The sequence below is a fragment of the Oreochromis niloticus genome, linkage group LG14, assembly GCF_001858045.2.
Source record: "Oreochromis niloticus isolate F11D_XX linkage group LG14, O_niloticus_UMD_NMBU, whole genome shotgun sequence".
Lineage (NCBI taxonomy): Eukaryota > Metazoa > Chordata > Actinopteri > Cichliformes > Cichlidae > Oreochromis > Oreochromis niloticus.
In genome coordinates, this window is record NC_031979.2 from 20,571,771 (window position 1) to 20,595,089 (window position 23,319).

General features: G+C 39.7%; 1 protein-coding gene across 5 annotated transcripts in view; it reads right to left on the reverse strand.

The window, feature by feature from the left end:
- Positions 1-23,319, reverse strand: part of grik4 (glutamate receptor, ionotropic, kainate 4) — a 338,006-nt gene that overhangs the window by 237,262 nt on the left and 77,425 nt on the right. For all 5 annotated transcript variants that reach the window (XM_019367470.2, XM_019367468.2, XM_025898164.1 and 2 more), the window contains one exon: positions 14,172-14,354. The gene's annotated coding sequence lies outside the window, so the exon portion shown is untranslated. The remainder of the gene's footprint in view (positions 1-14,171; positions 14,355-23,319) is intronic.

Below are 23,319 nucleotides of genomic sequence, written 5' to 3' on the forward strand. Positions count from 1 at the left end.
TGTTGATGTATTAGATAAGCGGAAGAAAATAGTTGGATGGAGACGTGGATGGATAATGCTAAGCCTCAAGTGGGATGTTGCCAAATATATATTGTCTGAGGTGTCAATAGAGGGCTGCCACACTTGAGAGAAGGTGAACTATAAAATCCCAGAGTTAAGCCTTGGCCTCAGAGCACGGTCTCCTGTCTCCTCAAGGATCCACTCCAGAGCTGGATTAGCATGTTAAGTGAAATCTTGTAGAGACGTAATAGAAACTGCTATAACACAGGCGGCTTAAGCAGCCATTTCACTTCACTAACAAAAGGTTTTCATACTCTTCCAAAGAAGAAGAAGAAAAAAAATGTGTCAGGCAATAGTAAAGTATAAATATGAATGTAATAAGTTATGACCTGCTGCAATAAACTTAAAGATAAACTCAAACTTCAAACTAGATATACTAGAAATATACAGCATTGATTAAGATATCCTTTTATTCAACTAATTACTACATTTGTACAAACAATATTAATGTAAACTATTTCCTGTTCACGTGTGCATTAATACATACCATGACTGAACAGGTTATGCGGCAGGATGGCCATTTTATTACCCTAACACTGTTCCGGTGTATAAATTCTCGACTGACAGGGTCATTTTGCTCATCAGTAACAGATGTGTATGGCTTTGTTGATGCTCTAACAGTGGTAAGTAGAGCAGATGTTAAATGGAGCTTAGCAAATGTGCAATCAGAAAGACGACTTCATTCACTCTCTTCTGCGGCCTCATTCATTACCTCCTCTGTTGGCTCATGTCCATTCATAGACTTCCATGCTTCTCTTTATTATGCTATCGTGTTAAAATCTTCGGTACATTTATAACTCTTCAGTTCCTAGCACTGAGAAAGCCAAGAGAACAAACACCTACAAGACTTACAAACAAAGCAAAAAAACTACTAAAACTTGACCCACATGTGGGAGATCATCAGTATACTGCTCCTAGGAGCACCAGCAAGCGCTGCTCACCCACCATCATGATCTAACTGATGATCTGTCTTTGGGATATGTTGCTGGCATTTATTAAGCTCATTACTATAATATACGTAACCAATATCAGCACTGGAAAAAACTATCACCATCATTTATATCTATTGTTATGAGTTAAGAAACTTTTCATGCCGTGAACAATAAAAATGAAATCAGAAACCTTCTACTAGTCAAAGCAGCAAACAGGAACTACTATTACTGCTGTTGGAATCTATCTTTCCACTGTGAGCTATTAAACTGCTGCCGCATTCACCTCCAGAAGCTTCCCCCCACCCCTTCTGCTTAGATCACTGCTGACCTGAGAAGCGATCAACCAAGTCCTGATTAATGGGTCTCTAAGCCTCCTTGGAGGCAATCACACTCAGAAGCTTTGGCCAAACAGTAACAAATGGGACACTCAGCAATCATTCTTTATTGCATCAATAACCTCGGTTATCGATTAATCAGCATTAAAATTTTAGAGGAGATACACACCTTAATTGTTAGCGTACAACACATCTCTATTGAACATTTGAAAATACTTCCTTGAATTTTCTAGACACAGCTGGAAGCAGAGGGTTGAGATCTATGTATTAGTCTGAGGAAACACTGAGTTGCTATGGTGATCAGCATGTGCAGAGGCAAGCTGTGATTGACGACTTTAAGAAATTGAACTTCTAAGTAAGCAGCACAGTACCCAAATTGATTTTGTCACTTGAAGCTAAGGTGGTACTGTGCAGATTTCCCCCCTTTTAACTCTCCAAGGAAGTGTTATGGGCCATTTGGCCTGATAAGTAGAGACTTGTCTCTTGTCTGAATGGTGTGGCGGTGGTGGTGGACACGCTTTTGTTTCTCTGAGAAGAAGGCAAAGATTGCCCTCATCAATCTAATGCCTCTTCCCCTGAGGTAATCATTTCCACAGAGCAGCATGGCATCTCATTAGGATGATTCGCTCTCAGTGTCAGTCAGCCTCAAACACCTTCACAACAAAAACTCTAGTGCGAGGGAAAACACACACTCTTAGATTATTAGACAACACGATGGCACTGGCTCTCACACCTAGAGTACATTAGTGTGATTGGACAAAATGCATTTTCTATTCCTAAGCAGCATTTCATGATAATTTGACAAAGTGAATGCAATCCTTTCCATCAGTAGACTTTATTTATAACAAAAAGCACGTTCTCATCATCATTTCTTCTACGGATAATTCAGTGTATGTACAGGTAATGATAACATGCATTATTATTATTATTATTATTATTATTATTATTATTATTATTATTATTATTGTTTAGTGATGATTCAAGCAAAATATTAAGACAGTTAAGCTACAAGCACTGTCACTTTCAGAGTGACGTAGCATTGCGGTCACGGGGATGATGCATACGAAAACCAAAAGAATTGAGATTTAAAAAATAAATATATTAATATAATGAAGTTAATGACTGCTGTATGTGTGATGATGTGATGTACATACACATGCATACTCTTGTATGATATCTTTTAGCAACATGACACTTGTTGCCTCTTTTTCTACAAAATTATTAATATTGCGTAAAAATTCTGAAAAAAACAACAACAAAAACAATACATATGGCACAGAGCAAAAGTTTAACCGGACCCTTTAGATTAGATTTTTTCTGGCTTGTGTGTGAATGCATCATTTGATTTCAAAAAGCTCAGAGCCACAATTCCTCCCCTGAGAGAAAACCGCAGCCAGTGGAAGGAGTCTAGACACTAAATCTTTCTGTGACCTTTATACAACCAAAGAAACAGCCTTGATGCCGTATACCCACACATGCAAACACACATCACCAACCTCAGGCTCTCTATTCTCCAGCATTCGGTCAGAATGGGAGAAGTAGAAAAGACCAAGTCGCAATAAAGAAGGAAATCAGGCTGAAAACACAACTGGAATGCTTTTTTCTTCACCTGGGACTTCAATAGCATCGACCGTGCCCTTCTTAGGTGGATAAACTCTTGCCAAACTCCCACCAAAATCATCTAATCAAATAAAGGTGAGGCTTTTAAACCGAGAGATGAGCTACACGCCTCTGATTGTAACCAAACACAGTGATATAGCAGTTAACAATATATCCTCTAATATCAGATGAAGTTAAACACACCTGTTTTTTTTCTTCCTTTACCCCGATCTCACCTCTCTCTTTCTTTACCCAACTGTGCACAAGGCGATAAATGAAATGAGGGCTGGCATGCTCCCTGGACATTTTAATTAGCTGGTCTTTAGTTCAGCCTGACCCCCTTTCAACTTTGATCAGTCGGCGGGTGCTCTGATAAGGACCTGTCACTCACTTGCAAAGATCGGGGTTATTCAACAGCAAATTGTCTCTTTGCAATTTGCAGATGCTCTCTTCCTGTGCTGTCTTGGAGGAAGCGTTCACAGCTCAGTGAAAACTAAAAGCCCAATGAGAATGGAAATATAGCACGTGATCTGTCCTTATTCATCGCAGCTCTTCATTTACTACACCACCACGGACGTGGACAGGGCTTGAATGCAAGTGCATTCACCTGATTAAAACAAGTCCAGAGTTTCCCGGAGGCAAAATTATTGTGTATTAGTGTTACCCTTCAGTTCCGAAGGCGAACATTGTGTTTCATTTAGCTTAATAATGACACGAGCCTTGGGCTTCATGAAAACCAGCTAAGAGCAATGGTGATAATAGAAACTAAATTCTGTATTTATGTAACACTCAAAGTGCTAGAAAAAGTCTGTGGTGTTTCTGCAGACAAAGAGCCTAGGGATTACTTATTTCTTAAAATACCAAAATCAACCTTGTAGCTCCAAATAATATCTAGTTTAACAGTATGCATCCAAGATATACGCAAAGTGGCAGACTCAAAGTTGTGAGACAAAAAAAAAAAAAACCTCTCATCTCTCGATGCACGCTAAGTCAATCTACTACTGTGTGCTCCATTCCCTTGACAGCAAAGAGCACAGCAGATTGAAACGCCCTGTTCATATTTGCCATTTCTATTCATTAGGCTTTTTAAAAGATTACTTTTCTAAATTGTATTACTTAGGCCAATAATTATACATAACAATAATAATCATGCAATGATTTCCTGAACCATCACCTTCCCTACAACGTGCTCCTGCTAAAAAGCATGAAATGGTGAAAATGGTGTTCTCTACCAAAGCATCAGTTTTTTAGCAAGAACGATAATAAGTTTAACCGAGGATTACACAGGCATTACTGCTGGAAATCTAAGCTTCTGAACCAAGCTGAAGCCCAGATTGTGGAGCCACTAATAGCCTCTAACCAGGCTTAAACAGTCCATTATCCACAGAACAAATGGAACACAGCATTGTTGGGGTTTTTTGTCAACAAAAGATCAACATCAGCACCTCTGGCTTCATGTCGCCACATTGTCACGTTCCAAGTCTGACCTCTTCTGCCCTATTATTACAAGACTTTTCAGGCAAACTGGTCCCATTTATTAGCCAGCTTACTCAGTGACAACAGCCAGTTTCTGTGTAACTCTGACTCGAGGTCTCTCCAAGTTGTAAATGGGATTGGAAAGTGTCCACAAAAGCTGAAACAATACCACCCCTCACCACACACCACTGGAGTAGGCAGTACCGTCTAGCCTGTCTACACGCTGCTGCCCTTCAGTTTTGTGCTGATCATATCTGGAGATGCTATGGTGACTTTGCCAGCTACACTCACTCAAACTCCTTCTCAACCTCTTCTTCTGTTTCTAATATCCGAGGTATCATGTCTCTCTCACTGCCTCTGTTTCTCTGTCTAAACCCTCAGACAGTCTTGCCTTCTCTCCGTCTCCGAACCCTCCTCTCTACTCCCTATTATCTCTTATTCTCCTCTGCTGTGCCTCATAGCTGGGCCTTCCTTTCTTCTATCTATCTTTTATTTGACCTCTCCTTGAAACTCCTCCATCTCTCGCCGTCCTTCTGTATTTCTGATCCCAGAAACCTGCACCTGAAATGGATATTCTTTCCCATTCAACAGGCAATATGGTAACAAAAAGTATAAGACACGATGATTGACTGAAGGAAACATGGCATGAAGCGAGAGAGAGACAGACAGAAACCAAATGTTTACCAGCAGATTTGTGCCACTGAGTTTAACAGTGAATCTTAATACCTTCACCAGATACCAGAAATTACAGTGCACATTCATGACAACTGCTGATGCAAGTGGCAGAAAATCTTATGGAGGTTGTGTCTCATGGGTTTGGATTGTCCAATTATGCACTACTGTGTTCATAAAAAGCCAAGCAGCATCTCATAATGCAGACAAAAATCAATGCTTCATGTTCCCCAGCTGCAGAACAGGGTATGCTTTGTCCTTTTTAGCATAAATTATGTGTAAACGAATTGCAAGCATAGTCTCTAACATCACATGGTCCAACAAGAGTGCCTATATGCATATTTCCCACACCCTCCATTGCTAAATGTCCAAAAATACCAAACCCACGTTTGGTATTTTTTTGGACTTTGAGTTTACATATTTTTACCTCAGTAATTTTTATACATTTTTTCCATGAATGCATATTAAACAACTTCTTCTAATTCCTATAATAGAGTTGTCTATTGCGATGAATGCAGCTTTATACATCTGTTACTTCTGACAGCTACTCACCGGCCAGATGCTGCCACTGATTAAGCTCAAAAGCGCCAAAAGCCACCCCAGCCTTCACCCATATGTCACTCAATTCTAATTAAGATGGTTTGGTCTTAATTAAAGCAGCACCTAATAAACAAGGTTTGGATATTTCTATTTACACTTAGTTTGAGACTGTTTAAAGGAGTAGCACAGTACATTATGCAATTTTTAAAATATACACACACCAGATACTTTATTAGATACACCTTGGTAGTACTAGGTTGGACCGCCTTTTAGCTTTCAGATTGAAATGATCTGAGCTTTTTGACATAGTGTGTTATCCTGCTCCAAGCAGACATGAGAAGATGTGGTCGTAAAGGGAAGGACATGGTCAGCAGCAACGTTCATATATGCTGTAGCTTTTATATGTTCCTGAGCTGGTACTAAGGGGCCCAAAATGGACCAAGATAGTGTCCCCCACACCACCACCAGCCTGAGCTGTTGATACAAGGCAGTATGGAGCCATGCGCTCATGCTGTTTATGGCAAAATTCGATATGACCACCTGAATGTTGAAATCAAGACTCGTCAGATGAGCCCAAAATTTTCCAATCTTCTGTTGTATTTTGTTGAAAACTGTCGCTTCAGTTTCTTGGTCTTACAGTAGCAGTAGCTGACAGTAGCAGCACCCAATGTGCTGTGACCATTCAAAGATGTTCTGCTGCATCGAATAGTTGTAATGAGTGGTTATATGAGACTGAATGAAGTCTCATATAACTATCCCTTCCTCTCAGCTTGAAGCAGTCTGTCCTTTCTTCTCAATGCATTTTCACCCAGAGAACGGCTTCTCAAGGGATATCTCCATTCTTTGTAAGCCTTAGAGACGGTTGCGTGGGAAAATCCCAGCAGATCAGCAGTTTCTGAAATACTCAGACCACCCAATTTGGCATCAACAACCATGCCACGTTTAAACCTCAGCATCTTCTGAGTTGCTGCCATGTGATGTATTGTGCAGTATTTCAGGTGCATAATTATACTATTTCTCATCAACGTAGTTTGTCATTCAGCCATTGTAATACTTTCTAATTCATAAGCTGCACTTCACCTTGCAAAAGACAGCTTCTTAACTCTTTCTAAACCCTTACATCCCCTCTAGGCTTTTTTCCCCATGTATATTCAATGTGCTACACAGACGAGGAGTTCTGTGTTTAAATCATGTGTTATCCCTTGTACTCTGATCTTGCTTATGCATCTTTCCCCCCCTGATTTCATTTCCCAGAAGAGCTGTCAGGCATGTGGACAGAACTGCCTACCACATGGTGTGGGAGTAATGAACAATTTATGTTCAGCCAGTTGAGCCACAATCAGAGACCATCTTCACAATTGGCAACAAAATATCCAAACAACTATTTACAAAGCTCTGATCAACCACAAGTCAAGCAAACACAACAAATAGAAGACCAGCAAACTGAGAGCTGAACTTGGACTCTTTGATATAACATGTTTCTAATGATTGATAAACATGACTAAAGTATCACAGTATAAGTTTCATCATAAAAATCTGTAAACTTGCCTGATTTAAATTTGACCCCTTCAAGATCATCTACTCATGCACCGCTGGACCACTTCCAGTCCTGTCCATATTTTTACGTCACTTCCTAGTAGTCTGTTATGACCACTTGTACTGTGCATGCTGCAGTTTTACCATGGACTTCAAATATGTGCAGGGTCTCGGGTTTTCATACAGTAGTTTCCAGTTGACAAAGCCACATTTTCAAGTACTCCTTATTACCATTTTACAGTATAACTCCTTCTTTCACTTTTCTTTCAAAGGATCTTTTCAGTTTTCAGAAAAATACACTTCTCTGTTTTCAGAAAAGCACATGGATCTGATGCAAATGAAGCCTCCGATCTCTTATGAATGGAGACCAAACACTATTTAGATCCTTCTTCTGCTTTGTCCTCTCTGCCCTCACTACCATGGATAAAGTAAGATTTACCGCAATTTTCTTACCATGATGTCTGTGAACTGTTCTTCACAGAAGAAGAAAGGCCTAATTAGGCAATCCCACATGGACCCTGAGCTTTAATCATACCCTAATGTTCACAGCCTGGTGCTCTAAGGGTAAACATACAAAAGGCAGACATGTACTTGCACACACAGATCTATGCCTTCCCTTATAAAAGGTTTTGCTTCTAATGTGTCTTTAAAACACAAATCGAGTATTACAGGCCCTAGCTATGCATTTTAATTTGTTTTACAACTTACAAGCATACAATGGGAACAATTTCAAAAGATAAAAAGACCCTTGAGGTTAGCAAAATGGTAATTAGCCAATCAAAATCTTGAGTCATAAAACAACAAAGGCTATAACGACATCAGTTTGCTGATTTTCCATGGAGAACTCTGAAAAATCCTCCATAATTTGTTTTCTGTTTGAACTCCTATCACCATGCAAGAAGTGACGTAGACCATATATAACCATAACTATATATAAAAGTTTCTGGTATGCTTGTGACCAATGAATTTTAAATGCAAGCATTAGCGATTCACTAATTTTCTTCAGAATAAAAAGACTGGGAGGAGACACAAACAGAGCCTTCCCAAAGGTGTGCCAGTCCCAAAGCCTGGATAAATAGCAGGGTTGCATCAGGAAGGGCATTCGGAGTGAAATCAAGCATGCAGACACGTCTGCTGTGGGAATCCCTCTTGAAACAAGCGAGAAGCCAAAAGTGACTGTAATCATTAAAGTATTTACTAAACAAAAATTGGTGACATCATGTATATTCATTCATTAAAATTCAGAGTTTCTTTTCCAACAGTAACAAGCTCAACACCAATAGCATATATAAAGAAGCCAAATGGCATTCAGGCTGGATTGGTGCTATGGTCAGCTTAGACATCCCCAGCAACTTCTTATTTGGCCTCCAATATACTAGAGCTGTCTGCCAGAGTCCTTGTACCTGTCTGCCTCAGTAATCTGCCAGGGAGCAGACAAACATCAGTGGGCCTTATCTCTACTTCTCAGGAGCAGCCGGGGAAGGAGGCAGGTAGCCCAGAGGCAACAAAGACAGGAGCAGACTGATGCAGGCTCGTGAATTCAGTCAGCACACAAATAAAAGCAGTTAATCAAACGCAGGCATACGCAAACATCTATACACAGGCATACACACCACAGACATGCCAAAGCACATAAAAGTTATTCTGGAAATAAGGAACTGAGTTCATCAGACAAGCGCTATTTTATATCTGCTAAGCTTAATGCATTGAACCTGCTGTAGTGGAGTCCCAGAAAAAAAAATGTGAAGTGGAAATGAGCTTAATAGGTCTTAACGAGCATGACGTACTAGAACTAGTTCAATATTTCCAATAAAGCTGTGGAGAAGCATTCATGTAGGTGCAATAGAGAATGGTGCAGCTGTCACATACTGAGTGGCTAAAGTACAACATTTGCACCAAAGATTCCACAAGTGGGCAGTGAAATTGAAACCATATGCTCAATCCACTTCCTTTGAGCCAAAGTCAATAAAAAGTCAAATTCTGTTAGTAGTAGATTTCACGGGGCACTCGAGCCTCAAAGAAATTCAATGTCTTTACAGCACACTGTGTGTTCCAGCATTTGTATTCACAGCAAACTGGAGCCGCCTGTGGGAGAATGTGGTGGCTTAAAAATATGAAAAGCGAGTCCTCCTGAATATGAATAGCAATTTGGTTTTACTGTTACTGACACACAGAGTTAGTAATATGACATAGGCTAAATCAGTGTTCTTATTTTTGGACTGTGCCTACATGTGTGGGTGTGCACATGTGGAGAAGAGGATTTTTTTCCTTGCAATAATTGAAAAGTTTCAAATGGAAATATGTTATTCAACTTGCTTTCAAAAAGGCTGACTATGTAACAGCTTTCAAATATTTAGAGGGTATAGCGCAGGGGTCTCCGACTCCAGGCCTCGAGGGCTGGTGTCCTGCAGGTTTTAGATGTGTCCTTGATCCAACACAGCTGATTCAAATGGCTAAATTACCTCCTCAACATGTCCTGAAGTTCTCCAGAGGCCTGGTAACGAACTAATCATGTGACTCAGCTGTGTTGACCCACGGTTATATCTAAAACCTGCAGGACACCGGCACTCGAGGCCTGGAGTTGGAGACCCCTGGTATAGAGGGTATAATATAGAATATTTCATTACACAAACCATACTGAATTGGTTGTTGATCCAAACTCACTCAGCTGTCCTCTTTTGGTCTTGATAGTGTACAGCTGGTAGTAGAATCCTCCAGATCATGGTGCATCCTTTCCTCTAAGCAAGTATGACAAAAAATATTCTGATCTCTCCGTTATTTGCAGCACAGTCCAGTGTCATGTGTCCAAACATACACTAAGCCTTCTAAAGATTTTGCGAGGTGTGAGCAGGGCTTGTCAAAAATCAAACAAAATACAAATGTAGCAGAGGTCATGGAGAAAATAGAGGGGTGGCCCTGCGAGGCAAAAAAAGAAGAGAAAGCCACCACATGCTTAAATTGTCATACCCTCTTTTATGCTGTGCGTGCTTTTATGATCTGTATGTAAGACAAAAGGTTACATTCACGTCGCTGGCACACTGTCATCTGGAGCTTTGTTTACTTGCTCAGAACCAAAGAGAATTTCAGATGGGACGTGCTTGGCTCCATCACCCGACATTCACAAAGGTGCGTCAGGTTATCTGCTGTAAAACTCAAGTAGCCTCTTTTAACATTGCATTGAATCTAACCGAAAAGGTCGATTAGCTCACGCAAAACTGTTAGATCACACTTCACGTAGCATCAGCATTCAAAGCCACACTGGACGTGTTTCTAACTACAGAGGCCCAAAATGTTCTTTTAAATTTTAGTGTTACTATCTTGAGGTATAAATCATCGGCGTAACTTTGTGCTGAACACTGGGGGGTTCATGATCTCTGTCTAAATAAATAAATAAATTTGGGTAAATTCCCAGATGATTAAACATGCAACTATTTTGCTGGTAATACCTGAAATGAGTAAAGAAAATCAACAGCCTATTTATGCAAGATAATTCATAATTTTATTTAGGGGGGGTTATATTGGTTGGGTCTGATTATGGGGGGGGGTCAAAACCCCCCTGGAAATTACGCCACTGGTAATAATATAGAAATGATAGAGTTTGTTCATAAAAAAAGTTAAAGTGTGATTACAAATGAGTTTCTCTTTCTATTGTTGGGGGAAAAAACTTATAGTATGTACTGTCTACTAACTGTAGCCAGCGTGTAATTAAATCCAGAGCCAAAGAGGAACATTTTGCACAGTAACAACAGTGAGTATCTCAGAAAAATAAGTCCAGGAAACAGGAAAACGTCTGATAAAAAAAGAAAGAGTCATCTCTAAACTGGTGGCTAGAAAATGGGTCTAGGTGACTGAAGTTCATCTACAAAAGGAAAAAAGAGAAAAGACAGAAAATGCATTTTTTATGGATTCATTTTACACGTGTGGACAAAAATGCCTCCGCTGAAGAAATCTCAATAAAGTAATCCCCTTTCATGCAAACAGTGTTGAATTATAGTACAATAAGCAGCTTTTATTGTTACAAGTAAGGCTATAAAAAACATTTTGTGATATGAAATAAGTCCAGTTTTTCCTTTAGTTATTTTGCAGAAAAGAAAGAGTGTGTGTCACTGTGAGATTGCAGCAATCTGTTTGTTTTATTTATTCTTTTATTTTTTCAAGGACTAAGGACAGAGGACCTTACAATTTGGACTTCACAATCGTCACAAGCCCTTTAATTACAGTAATTACAGGCACTGTAAGAGCTAGTATCTCTCTAGCAGCTTGGGATTACTTGACCCTTGAACCTTTTCACACTAAAGCTGCTCCGCGCTTCCTCACAGGAAGTTTTTATCTAAAATAAATAAAAAACAAAAAACTAAAGCTTAGCTTCCGACAGCTGATCATCTGCATTTTCACTGCGGTCTAAAGACACTGGAAGATGAGGCAATTTAGTGCACTCTTATCAGAAAAAAGCAATGTCTGCTCTACATTTGGGAATCTGCTCTGTTCTTGTGTCAGAGCTGTGTGTCTGCGGAGCTTCAGCGCCGTAACCGCACAGGGAGCAGAGAGGCCACAGCGGTCAGATGAAGCTTCAGCCACATTCACACAGAATCTGGTAATTTAGCGTCTTCTGCTGTGGTTACATGGAGGTGTGGGTGTGTTTGTTTGTGCTTTATAATGCAACCTCCGCTAAGCAAGCAGAAAATAAAGTTTTATTTCAGGCATTCACACCTTTGTTCTCATTAAAGCTCTTCTTGTTTTCCCTTGACTCTCTAGCTCACTCGACCGCCATGAACCAACCATGAGGAGGGCAAGTCTGAGTGTTGTGTTTACAAAAAGAAACTTACAAATACTTCACTATCTTGAAGTAGCCAAATTGATTTTTACCCACAAGATGAGATCGTTGACCATGCGGAAACCTTTGGGGCTGAAAAAAAAAGGCCAAAAAGTTCTTCTAGTGGCCACCTGGGGTTGGACTCCAAAAGCAGGTTCATGCCCACCCATCCTGATGTTTAAATATCCAACTTTACAGCATCATTTTCACTGCCTAGTACAAAAATCGGTTTTGATCAGGCCCTTTTGGATGTTAACAACCTCATAGTACCGCTTGAAGCCTTTAGAGCACTTCGCTCTCACACTGCTGGTTCCTACAGTAGAATGGGAGGCAGAGCCTTCAGCTTTCAGCTCCCAGTTTGGATCCAGGAGACAGACACCCTCTGTACTTTTAGGATTGCGCTTAAAAATGTTCTTTTTTTAATAAAACACAGTTAGGGCTCCTGTAGATATCCTGCAATAGGCCTAGGCTTCTTACCACGATGCATTAAATGTTTTTACTTCACTCATTATTTTTTACTCACTATGTGTTTTGAGTACACTTTGCTTTTAATCATTACTTAGTATTAATCTCTGGCTCTCCTCTACAGTGTGTCTTTATCATATCTTCCTCCTCTCACCCCCAGCCATTCATGGAAGATGGCTGCCTTTCCCTGTGTCCGGTTCTGCTGGAGGTTTCCTCTCGTTAAAAGGGAGTTTTTCCTTCCCACTGTCTCCAAGTGCTTGGTCATAGGGATTCATCTTATTATTGGGGGTTTCTCTATATTATTGCAGGGTCTTTACCTTACAGTATAAACCACCTTGACACAATTGTTTCTGTGATTTGGCACTATATAAATAAAAATGAATTGAATCTCTATGGACAGTTTTTCTGCTTCTTAACAACTGTGCTGTGGGTACAGTTGTTAAGAAGATCCACAGAGTTTGTGTTTCAAATTTTGGTTCATGAAATTAAAGACTTATAAAGCCTGTTAATTAATAATCTCTGTCTCTGCATTGCACTCATACATCGTATGGATGCAGCTTGCTAACCAAGCGTCTTAGTGTTTATATATTCATAGTCATAATGATATATTGACCGCATAATCCAAACACAGTGATTTCTGGTTTGAAAAAAAAAAAAAGCAAACTCACATGACAGTGGCAAAAATGCTAATGGTGAGGATTAAAAAATGAAAAATCCAGCCACAGGCATTAAAGTGGCTTTGTTTATCTTTTATGAAATCCTGAAAACACCATCAGTAGTTCACCACTGAAACTTCCTAAAAATGAAAAAACATTACTCCGAATTAAACTGGGACATTTTTGGTATAAAAAAACGAACTGGAACTTTTTCGACCTGGAAATTTCTCAAAGTTCCTGCTGTGGAACTGAAGTTGGAGTACATCGGAACTGAACGTCTCCCATACCGTTGAGTTGCTCTGCATGTTATTTTGTGAAGTCAGATTCACCTTTTTGTTACGCACGTTTTTTTTTTCTCCACCTCCCTGATCTGCTTCTAATTCAGTCAGTGTTTCTTCTGCATTTTCCAGAATTACTTTCAACAACTCCCAGAGAACTTGCCTGGCCTTTGGCTTACACTTTTATTTATAGATGCAGCGAGCAATACAGCATACTAATCACAATACTAAGAGCAGAAGCGTGTTTTCCCTCGCTGAGTTGCTTCTTCAACTCACAAGAGCAACGCAGGGTCTTTTGGAGCTGCTGACAAAATTGGAGACGTGGGCGGCAATTCAAAGGTCTATCCTGGTGTTTACCAGTGATGTTTTAGATTGCTGATATTTTTCCACTTGAATTAACCTCTTGAACCCAGATATTACCCTCAAATAGTGCCAGTATTATAAAAGCATTTTACTTCAATTTATAGTAGACTACTGTAGAAAAACAGGTTTTCTCTGCTATATGGACGCTTTGTTTAAAGGATGCTTCTGTACTAGTTTCTTATATTTGGGGACAATAATCACATGTGATGTGAAACTTTAAATTTCAGTGGAAATATGCTCACATTTGTGAAGTTTTTTTTAATGCAAAATAAATATTGACATTCGGCATGGTGTATCCCTCTTACACACCCTACAGCACACAGATGGCAAAAAGACCTTAGTCTAAACTCATTGTCATTCACCATTTCCTCCCTTTCCTTTACTCTCCGCGCTGTCATTAAACAGGGCAGGTGAGTGGCGGCTGATTACCAAACATCTTTTCCTACCTTTGATCTCCTGAGGTGTGGGGCTCTAATCCATCTTGCAGCACAGGAGGCTGTCTGATCTAGGTGGTTGTGGTAGCCACTTAGCTCCTCCTCATCTCACATACACATATAGTATGTGCCCCCGGCTCTTGCAGAGGGTACACACACAAGGAAGAGAAGATGGAGCTGCTACTTACAGGCACTCTGTAAGAGAGAAAGGGAGGGGGGAAGAAAGATGCAGGAAATATGAGTCAGAGGAGAGAAAGAAAAAAATAAATAGGTTTATTTGAAGCGCATACACACAGACCATAACCAGGTAATCTAAGCCTAAAAGATGTATACATTTTTGTTTTTTGTCCTCCTCAGGATCCTTAAGTAACTACATATTTTCAAAAGCAACCACATAATGCATTAAAAATCAGGTTTCTGATCAGGTATCTCCCTTTGCAGTCCAGATAGTAATGCTGAGGACATCCATTTATCCAGCATACAGTAAGTTTGAAATCTGCACACTTTCAAAGTTCACAGTCCCAATTTGCTGATGGTCTTGTTTTACTGTTTGTCCCTTACTCAGCTAGATCCCCTTCCTCTTTATAAAGCACATCCAACATTTTTCATACTGTCACCGCACATACTTTGAGCAGCTTTGGGAGCTCATCAGCATTCAAAACAACACCTAGCACCCAATATTCCAAGACAATTTTCGCAGTAAATGAGAAAGCAAATGTCACTTCAAGATGAACATTAATCTCATGTCATTGCATTTTAATGGCACCCTTACTCAGGGGGGAATTAAACCTCTCCCCAGAGATCAACCCCAACGCTTTGCGCCACAGTGAAATTGTCCTCTTTTGTTAGCAGATTCAGTACCTGCCATGTGGACTTTCAGCACACACCAACTTACCACGCTGAGTGAACATAAACATCAAGTCATGGAGAGCACTTGCTGAAAGCTACATTTTCTTTGTCATAAGCAGAGCTTGCAGCAGTCTACCTCACTGTGATTGTCAAAATTCTAAGAAAATTAATTATAAACAATTTGACAGACAGTACTGCATTCAAATGACCTGTGTGCACACTTCTTTTTTTGACTGCCCACTATAGTGGATCCATTTCCATCTCACCTTATTGTTAGCATCGTCCTCTATCATCCTAACCCTTTGCATGTCCTCTTTCACTACATCCACAAATCTCCTCTGCGGTCTTCGTCTTTTCCCCCTTCCTTTCAGCTCCATATCTGACATCCTTTGTCCAAAATATCCACTATCCCTCCTCTGCACATGTTTAGACAATCTCAGCCTTGCCTCTCTAACTTTGTCTCCAAAAGCCTAAACCTGAGCTGTCCCTCTGATACACTTATTTCTAATCTTGTCCATTCTGGTCACTCCCAATGAAAACTGCAGCATCTTTAAACTCTGCCACCTCCACCTCCGCCTCCTCTCTTTTTGTCAGCCAAACCATACATCATAGCTGGTCTCGCTACCATCTCGTAAACCTTCCCTTTCACTCTTGCCGCTATGCTTCAGTCACAAATCACCCCTGATACTCCTCTCCACCCACTCCACCCTACCTGCGCCCTCTTTGTAACCTCTCCTGTGCACTGTCTGTTAATTTTGGATGGTTGACCCCAGGTTTTTAACCTCTTCCACCTTCACTTCCTCTGCTCCTTGGATCTTCACTGTTAGAAATGCCCTATGTGCTCACATCTTCCAAAAGTGGAATGAATGGGCCTGTGTCCAACTATTCTAACATTTGGTCATCTGGGCAAAAACATCCTATTATACAGCCAATAGAAAACAATTTGGTTCTGGTAGTTTGTCTCTTGTAGATTTCATATTTTGCCCATTCCTCAGTGGGAACACTCCGCTATATAACAGATACTGCTACTGTGCAATGATAACAGACAAAGAGAGATACTGGGAGCACTGCTCCTCCACCAGCTTAGATTTGTCCTGAAAGTCCTCCGGTGGCAAAGCTATTTTACAAAGATGAATCAATTGTTGTGCTCAAAGCAATGTTTCATTCGGCCCGGAAATCCACTTGTCTCTAATTACTTGCAAAAAGTTTGAAAGAATATATGCATCTTATGCATGTAGCTTGAGAGTATTATAGTAGGAGCAGAATAAAAGGTTAGATCAAATGAATATCTGGAGCTCTTGGAGGGGATGTGGGATAAATAGTAATAGGAAAACTTTTGAAGTGCTGACATATGTAAAGTTTCAGCAAAAAGGATATTGTTGCTGAATGTTCCTTCGCCCTGCTCTCCCCTCCGACTCATTCCACTCCCTCTTCCTCCTTCTTTCTTCTTTCTGTTCTTTTATCTGCCTTAAAGCTTTAGGCTGCTGTATACAAGCCAAAGGTACAGAATCCATTTCCCACCAAAACACTGCCCAGAGGGCTCAAATCTCTATTGTACGACCTGCCCTACATTGCATAAACTGGGCTATTGCTCTCAAATGTCATCATGTGGAGATATTTCACATCATGTACTGTGGACTGTGAAATACACTAAATTAAATACATAAAATAAAGAGAACTATGTTCTGAATGCTTAAAAGTTAAAAAGTACCAGAACTACTAAGAGCTTCCCATCAGTAAATTTGTTTAGAAAATAAAAACATATGTTTAATTTTATATATTTCTCTGACTAAATCCCCTGAGATAAACATGTGTGCAAATAGCTACACTGTGACATGTGCATATAGTATGTTGAAAGAATTAATCCACCATGTTTTGGTGGAAAAATGTTTGTGAGCGGCATGCTTGTGATGTAGTAAAAACACCCCTGATGAGCAAGCTGCAGGGTGTATTTTAAAATATACACAACCACTGCAGAGCAAAAGCTACATTATGAAAAGACCTTATGAAATTGTTCTCATGTATCTTGGACCATCTGCACAGCAAGATGATTACCCTTAGGCTTCAGTTTTCCTGCATGTTCTCAACTCCAAATTTGTAAGTAGTAATTGCAAAAACAGTGGGTAGATAAAGCTCGCAGAAAAAATGTTCAGAAACATATTGAACATCATAAAAAACATGCATATTGTTTAATTAGGAAGTTACAAAGTTACTCGATCTATCCCTTTCTATAACCCCAAACCCAAATGAGCCAAAGGCAAGTGTCTACGCTCCTGTGGTAAAGGTTTATGATAAACATGATCATCTCAGCATATCGTAGTTGTGGAAGAATAAATAGTGGGTGATTTATCTGCACTGAAAAATAAGCCTCACTTTAAAACTCATCGTTATTTTTACCACAAGAAAAAAAATCTATTTCAGTCATAATAAAATTAGTAATGTCTGAATTCAACTGAGCCGCTTATTAGTATTATTATTATTAATATTATTATCATTACAAGTAACATCTCTGCTGTTTCTGCATTAGATTTTGCAAAATGTCAACACTATTTTTCTCCCACCTATTTAGGAAAATCATCATATCTTATGCATACAAACAAGCAAACAAACTGCTACTTTTATCCCACTCTAACTGCAGTTGCAAGAGTAGTTGCAAACTTGCACCCCAAATATGTGCTTATATTGGTGTGTGGATACGTCATTGCAATTTAAAGTGTACTCATACATTTTATTTATAGCCTGTAAGTCAAAGTCACCCGAAGTTTTTTTTAACCTTACCTTCCTCTACAAATGAGAAGCTGTCCAAACGCAACTTGTAAAAATGCCCTCAAAAAGCAGTTTTATGATAATTTACCTCTGAACATGTTTTGAGCATTGCAATAGTACATGACATATGCAGATTGATATTTCACCACGAAATCAATGCAATATGAAAAGGGCAGGAGAGAGGTATGGATTTTTCTGTTTTTGCTCTGGCACGATCATCAATCCCTATAGGTGATCAGGGAAAAGGGGAGAAAAAGGGAAGGATGAGCGAGACAGCCGCCAAGAGTTGCTGCACTGTACCCACTACAGTGCAGTAAAGCGACCCACCACTCTGACATTTGATTTAGCAGAAACCATTGCAGCAACAACTATGATCAAAATTTCTAACCTAATGATTTTAGGACACCCTCATGCAGGTTTGGACAAAAAGCAGGCAGACGTATTCTGAGTGTCTGTACCTGGACTTTTAATGAACTCTTGTGGATGTAAGCCTGAGATGTTATAATCATTTTCACTTTGTTGTGCTGACTTTCCCTTCACCCTATAAACAAGTGTATATTGGGTTTAACGCTAAAAGGATTGGATGATCAACAGAAAATTACTGTGTTAATCACTTGTGTGTAATTTTGCACCGCAAAGAACATCAACGTGACCTAATTTTATCTTCTAATTTGACAATTTGCTCTCACTCTTATTTGATAGCAAATTAATCATCTTTGGGTGTTTAGACTTTTGGCTAAAAATAAAAATAAAATACCAAAGAATAGATAGAAAAAAATAAGATATTGTATTAGTTCCAGCTGTTATTTGACTTTGACCAGAAATAAGATCATATTAAACTCCTGTAATGCAATAAAAAAAAGAAGAAGAAGAATAAGAAAAAAACAAGCCAAAGCTTCATAACGACTAGTTGGTGCTTCTTGGTGTTTTAAAATGAGCTGAGCTAAATTTCAGTCTGCAAATGCAAAGATAGAAGACTTTCAGAATAAAGGTATCAGTTTATTTGGAAGCAGACGCTCATAACTGGACCACTAGAGAGCACTACTCTGGACTGAATTTAAAGTAGTAAATCAGGAGAATGATGCATCCCCTAAGGCATTTTTTTGTTTTCTAATGTTTATAACTTTGAGATTCTTGGTCTGCCAGTCAGCTTGTGGTCAGATCTGCCAACTCTGTTCTTAATACTGAACTCTGTAGCTTTGCCTCTAGTTATGAAGGAATATAGCTTCCTATCGGTCTGCGCCATGACCCCAATTGGAGAGCCATATTCAATGCAACACACAGGAGAGATGAGAGGCGGCAGGAAGCTGCCCAGGCTGGCTGCCGGGGACAGATAATGCTTTTAGAATTCACGAGCTGTCATCACACCGTCCCTGATACTAACCCATCCCACTCCTCTTCCATCAACCCCCAGGTGGCAAAGGGACATTAGGTGAAAAGTTCTACGCAGCGATACCATAAACATGCAGGCATGAAGAAACAAATCCTCACCGTTTTAGCTAACAACCCACACGTTACTGTGTATTAAATATGGCACGATTCAGGCAGGCAAACAGATTTAATCAAAACAAAGCCGTAATCCTTCCATTGTTTATTAATCTAGCGGCCAGAACGTTTTTGTCAACATTTTCAGTGACAAATTTCAGTGAGAGCTATGTATTTTCACAACTGCATCTGTTAAAGGCAGAAACCGTGCACAGAGAGCGAAATGACATGAAACACTGGTAAGGTATGGGAAGAAAAATATATAAAAAGCAGTACAAATGGAAACTGGGTGACAGACACTGAGGATGGCTGGTGTAAAAGAAACTGGGTTAGTCTACTGGTGATTAGGTATGCTACCATGTTCATTCTAGCAGGATACACTTGAACTGATACATTTTATGGGTGGTCCCTTTTTGTAACTTGACCAGTAAGTGGAAGATATTATGACCGACTGGGCCTTACACAGTCATGCTATGTGAGGTGTTTAGAAGTTTAATGGCTAACACCTTCCTCAGCCAGCAGAGGTAAATAGACATGTCCTTCTAAATAAATGTGTGCGATAATGAGAATGACAAACATGCATGAATTTAAAGAAGCTTTAAAGAGCAACGCAAACACAGCAATCTTAGGAAGCTCCTTTGGAGCATGTGTCACCCTGGTAGTTTTATGTAGCAGTCACAGCTCAGGTCACTGTATTGTGAACCCTACAAATTCATATGACAAACAAACTACACATCTACAGACCTTGTGACTCTGGTCATCATGTGATGTTGGCATTTCTAGTTTGGACCTTGCAATAAAATGACGTTAACAGATCAGAGCATATTCACTGGATGGACTGTGAATGTTAAAAAAAAAAAGGTGACCGAAAGATGAATGACTGAGAGAGATGGTAACAGTGTAAAGTTGTGTGACTGAAAGAAAAAGGAAAGATGAAGCAGCAGGAGCAGGGAGGGGAGCTGGAGAAGTTGAGCAAGTGGCGGACTGCCACGTTGGGCATTGCACGACAGAACAGACTCATTTAGGCGTCTGCAGTCGATGCTGCTGAATGGCAATAGTGCTTCCTCTGCTGCTGGTTTCAGGGACGTGCCCTGAGTGTAGAGCAGCCTCCTTCCTGTGGCCTGCGGCCTTAAATCAGTTCTGCACTAGACACACCAATGGGCAGCTGCACACACGCTCTCTCCCACTGTTTCCCTCTCACTCGCTTTCTCGTGGCCAGCAGTGGTGCCCCATTTGTGCGTCGTCACCCCAGGCTGAGACTTAAGAAGACAATACTGATGCTGAACTTTCAAGGTAGAAAAAAAAAATATACTAAAACAGATTGAGTAACAGAGCCCACGGAGAGGTACCAGTCAATGGGGAACCCTCAAAAAGACATCCAGATATGACAGTGTCAAAGAGGAGCTTAGGAGCTTTCTCACAAAGCTCTAACTGATGCAATGCTATGGACATTTAGGAAACTGATGAGGTAGGCCTGAAGTGCACTGTCCTGCCAGCAGGGAAGGATTTCAGAGAGGCTTATTTGATCCGGGCAGCCAGCAGAGGCGGGAATCCACACTACATGTGTGTCCCTGCATCTTGCTTCAAGGCAGATAGAATTACGAAAGCAACATGGCGATGAATCGCGTTGGGTTTTAAGCCTACCCGAGGACACCAGCTGTTCGTGAATCCTACAGTTGTGCATGTTCATTTATAATGCATGGCCTGGAGTACAATATATTTCCCTGAGGCTACACAGGTATATGCATAATTTACCAAATTCCATGAAAAGCAGAAGGGGTACAGGACTAACTCGGGAAGAAAATGTTCTGTCAGAAAATCCTGTTGATAACAATGCAGCAGGCAAGAAATGTTTCAACAATTGTAAGAAAAATAAAGTTAACTATATTTTTCAACATGATTCAAATTCTGCCTGTATATCCATCACTGAGACAACAACATAGACATTTGAGTTATGACCACCGCACAAAACTAATCTTGCTGTCACAAACCAAAAAATGACCCGTATCTGTTCAGACACATAAAACGTCCTGTTTTCTGAAAGACATGACAGATAGTGTTTCTCCTGTCAATATGTCATGTTAGCTCGCGTTATGTCATGTTAGCCTACCTTGACTGAGTTTTGACTGTCCACTGCAATCACACTGTTGACAACAACAGAATATGTCGTACTTCTCAACACTTCAATTTGCAAAATAAATCCCAAAATTTGCTCCAGTACAAGAAGTCCTCAGCATCTTACATGCATCATAAGTTATTCAGGATGTTGTGTACTTCCACACATCATCCATCACAAACAGGATTCTCAACAAGAACACCAAAGTATCTCACAGCCCCGTCTAAAGCTCTGCTCACTCGGTTGAAATATCCACCAATTATCCAATGGAAACAGGGTAAGAGGTTGGGTATACCTATACAGACCACCATCTATGGCTTTCTCGCTGTTGGACCACCACCGCATCACCATGCAGCCTCTATTTAAATATATATATTTCCTTTAAATTAATGAAACAAATAGTTTTCCCATGTTTTCTTTGATATTTTGGTAATTAGATATTGGATATATATTTTTAATATTGAGACAATATTGCATAGTTAAACATGCACCAATGATAAAACAATTTCAGTTCATTTCAATTGCCACAGTGAATGTATTTCATTATTTTGTGCCTTCTCCTGCTCCCAGTCTCATCTCCTTTCTTATAAGCAATGATTCATTAGTGTCTTTGTGTGCCATAAGCTAATTTACACACTCCTGTGATCATTATGAGCTCCTTGCCCTGAGCGCTTCATAAAGTATCCATCCCTTCTATTGATCCAAGTCTGTCTGTTGTTCAAGTCTCCGGGTGATTCCAGCTTTGTTTTTCAGTTTCCTTCTCAACCTGCTCGCCTATCACAGCCACAGAGACGACACACAGTAATGACTCTTTGATGAGATGCTTGACCATGAAGACTAGCTGACATTGAGAAAGGGCCTTGAGAGAGACATGCTAGTGTAGGCCAGTGGCCGCAGTGCATTCTGAGTTTAATTTATTAATGTGTAAAGAGTTCTAATTTTAAAAAAAGGGTCCTTGCTTTTGTTTGGGTTGTAAATTAAATCAACACAATCCCAAATGCATGTGAGAGCATGCACGGACTTGTGGACGTGTGACAGCTCAAGGACAAAACATTTATTATCAAACACAATGCTTATTTTACAGTTACAGATTGTACAGCATGGCCAAATACAACAGTAAAGAAAAGAGTTTCAAAGTTCTAAAGAGCAAAAAACTTTTAATATCAATCTGATATTACGTCTGCTAGACAAGTCATCACATATGAGTCACCAATGTCAACTATGTGCTTCTTTGGGCTGTTTAAAATGACGAGCTATAAACCTGAAATGGACAGAACATTTGCATTTCATCAAAACTGAACACAAGCTGGCATTTAAAGAGTCAAATCAAATATTTGCTCAATTTCTCTCAAATATTGCAATCAATGGAGACAATATCATTGAGGCTTTAGGGTGTAATATTTCCTCTGTTCATTTTGTTTCAGTAAATTTTCATAAGCCTCATCTTTTTTGGTAAAATTGTCTTACCACGACAAGCCATCATCTTAATTATTTGAACCTTCAGGCTTAGACTGTCTGGCCTAATCTAAGTTAAAAATCAATCGTGTTGATGAAGTGTGGTAATAAAAATGTGTTTTTAAATGCTGTTATGCATAATCGGTTGTTTGGCTCCTCTGATGATCCTATATCCATGCCTTGGATCAAGTAAGTCACGTTTCATACTTGGGGCAGTTAGCAGTTTTCATCCCAGTGTGACCTTGAGGTCTTTGATTTAATGGAAAGTAGCCGAGATATTGGTTTCTCTCTGAATGACAAGTGCATACAGGTTATTATAACTCTGGTTTAGAAGCCATGATTGAGGAAACAAATTAGGATAAACAAAGTTTATATTTAGGAAGACAATAAAGGAAAAAGAACAAATAATGCAGTGCAGAGCAGGCTGATTAATCACATTTTATTTTCAATTATGATTTCGGCTTGTAATGATTACAAAAATAAGATAAT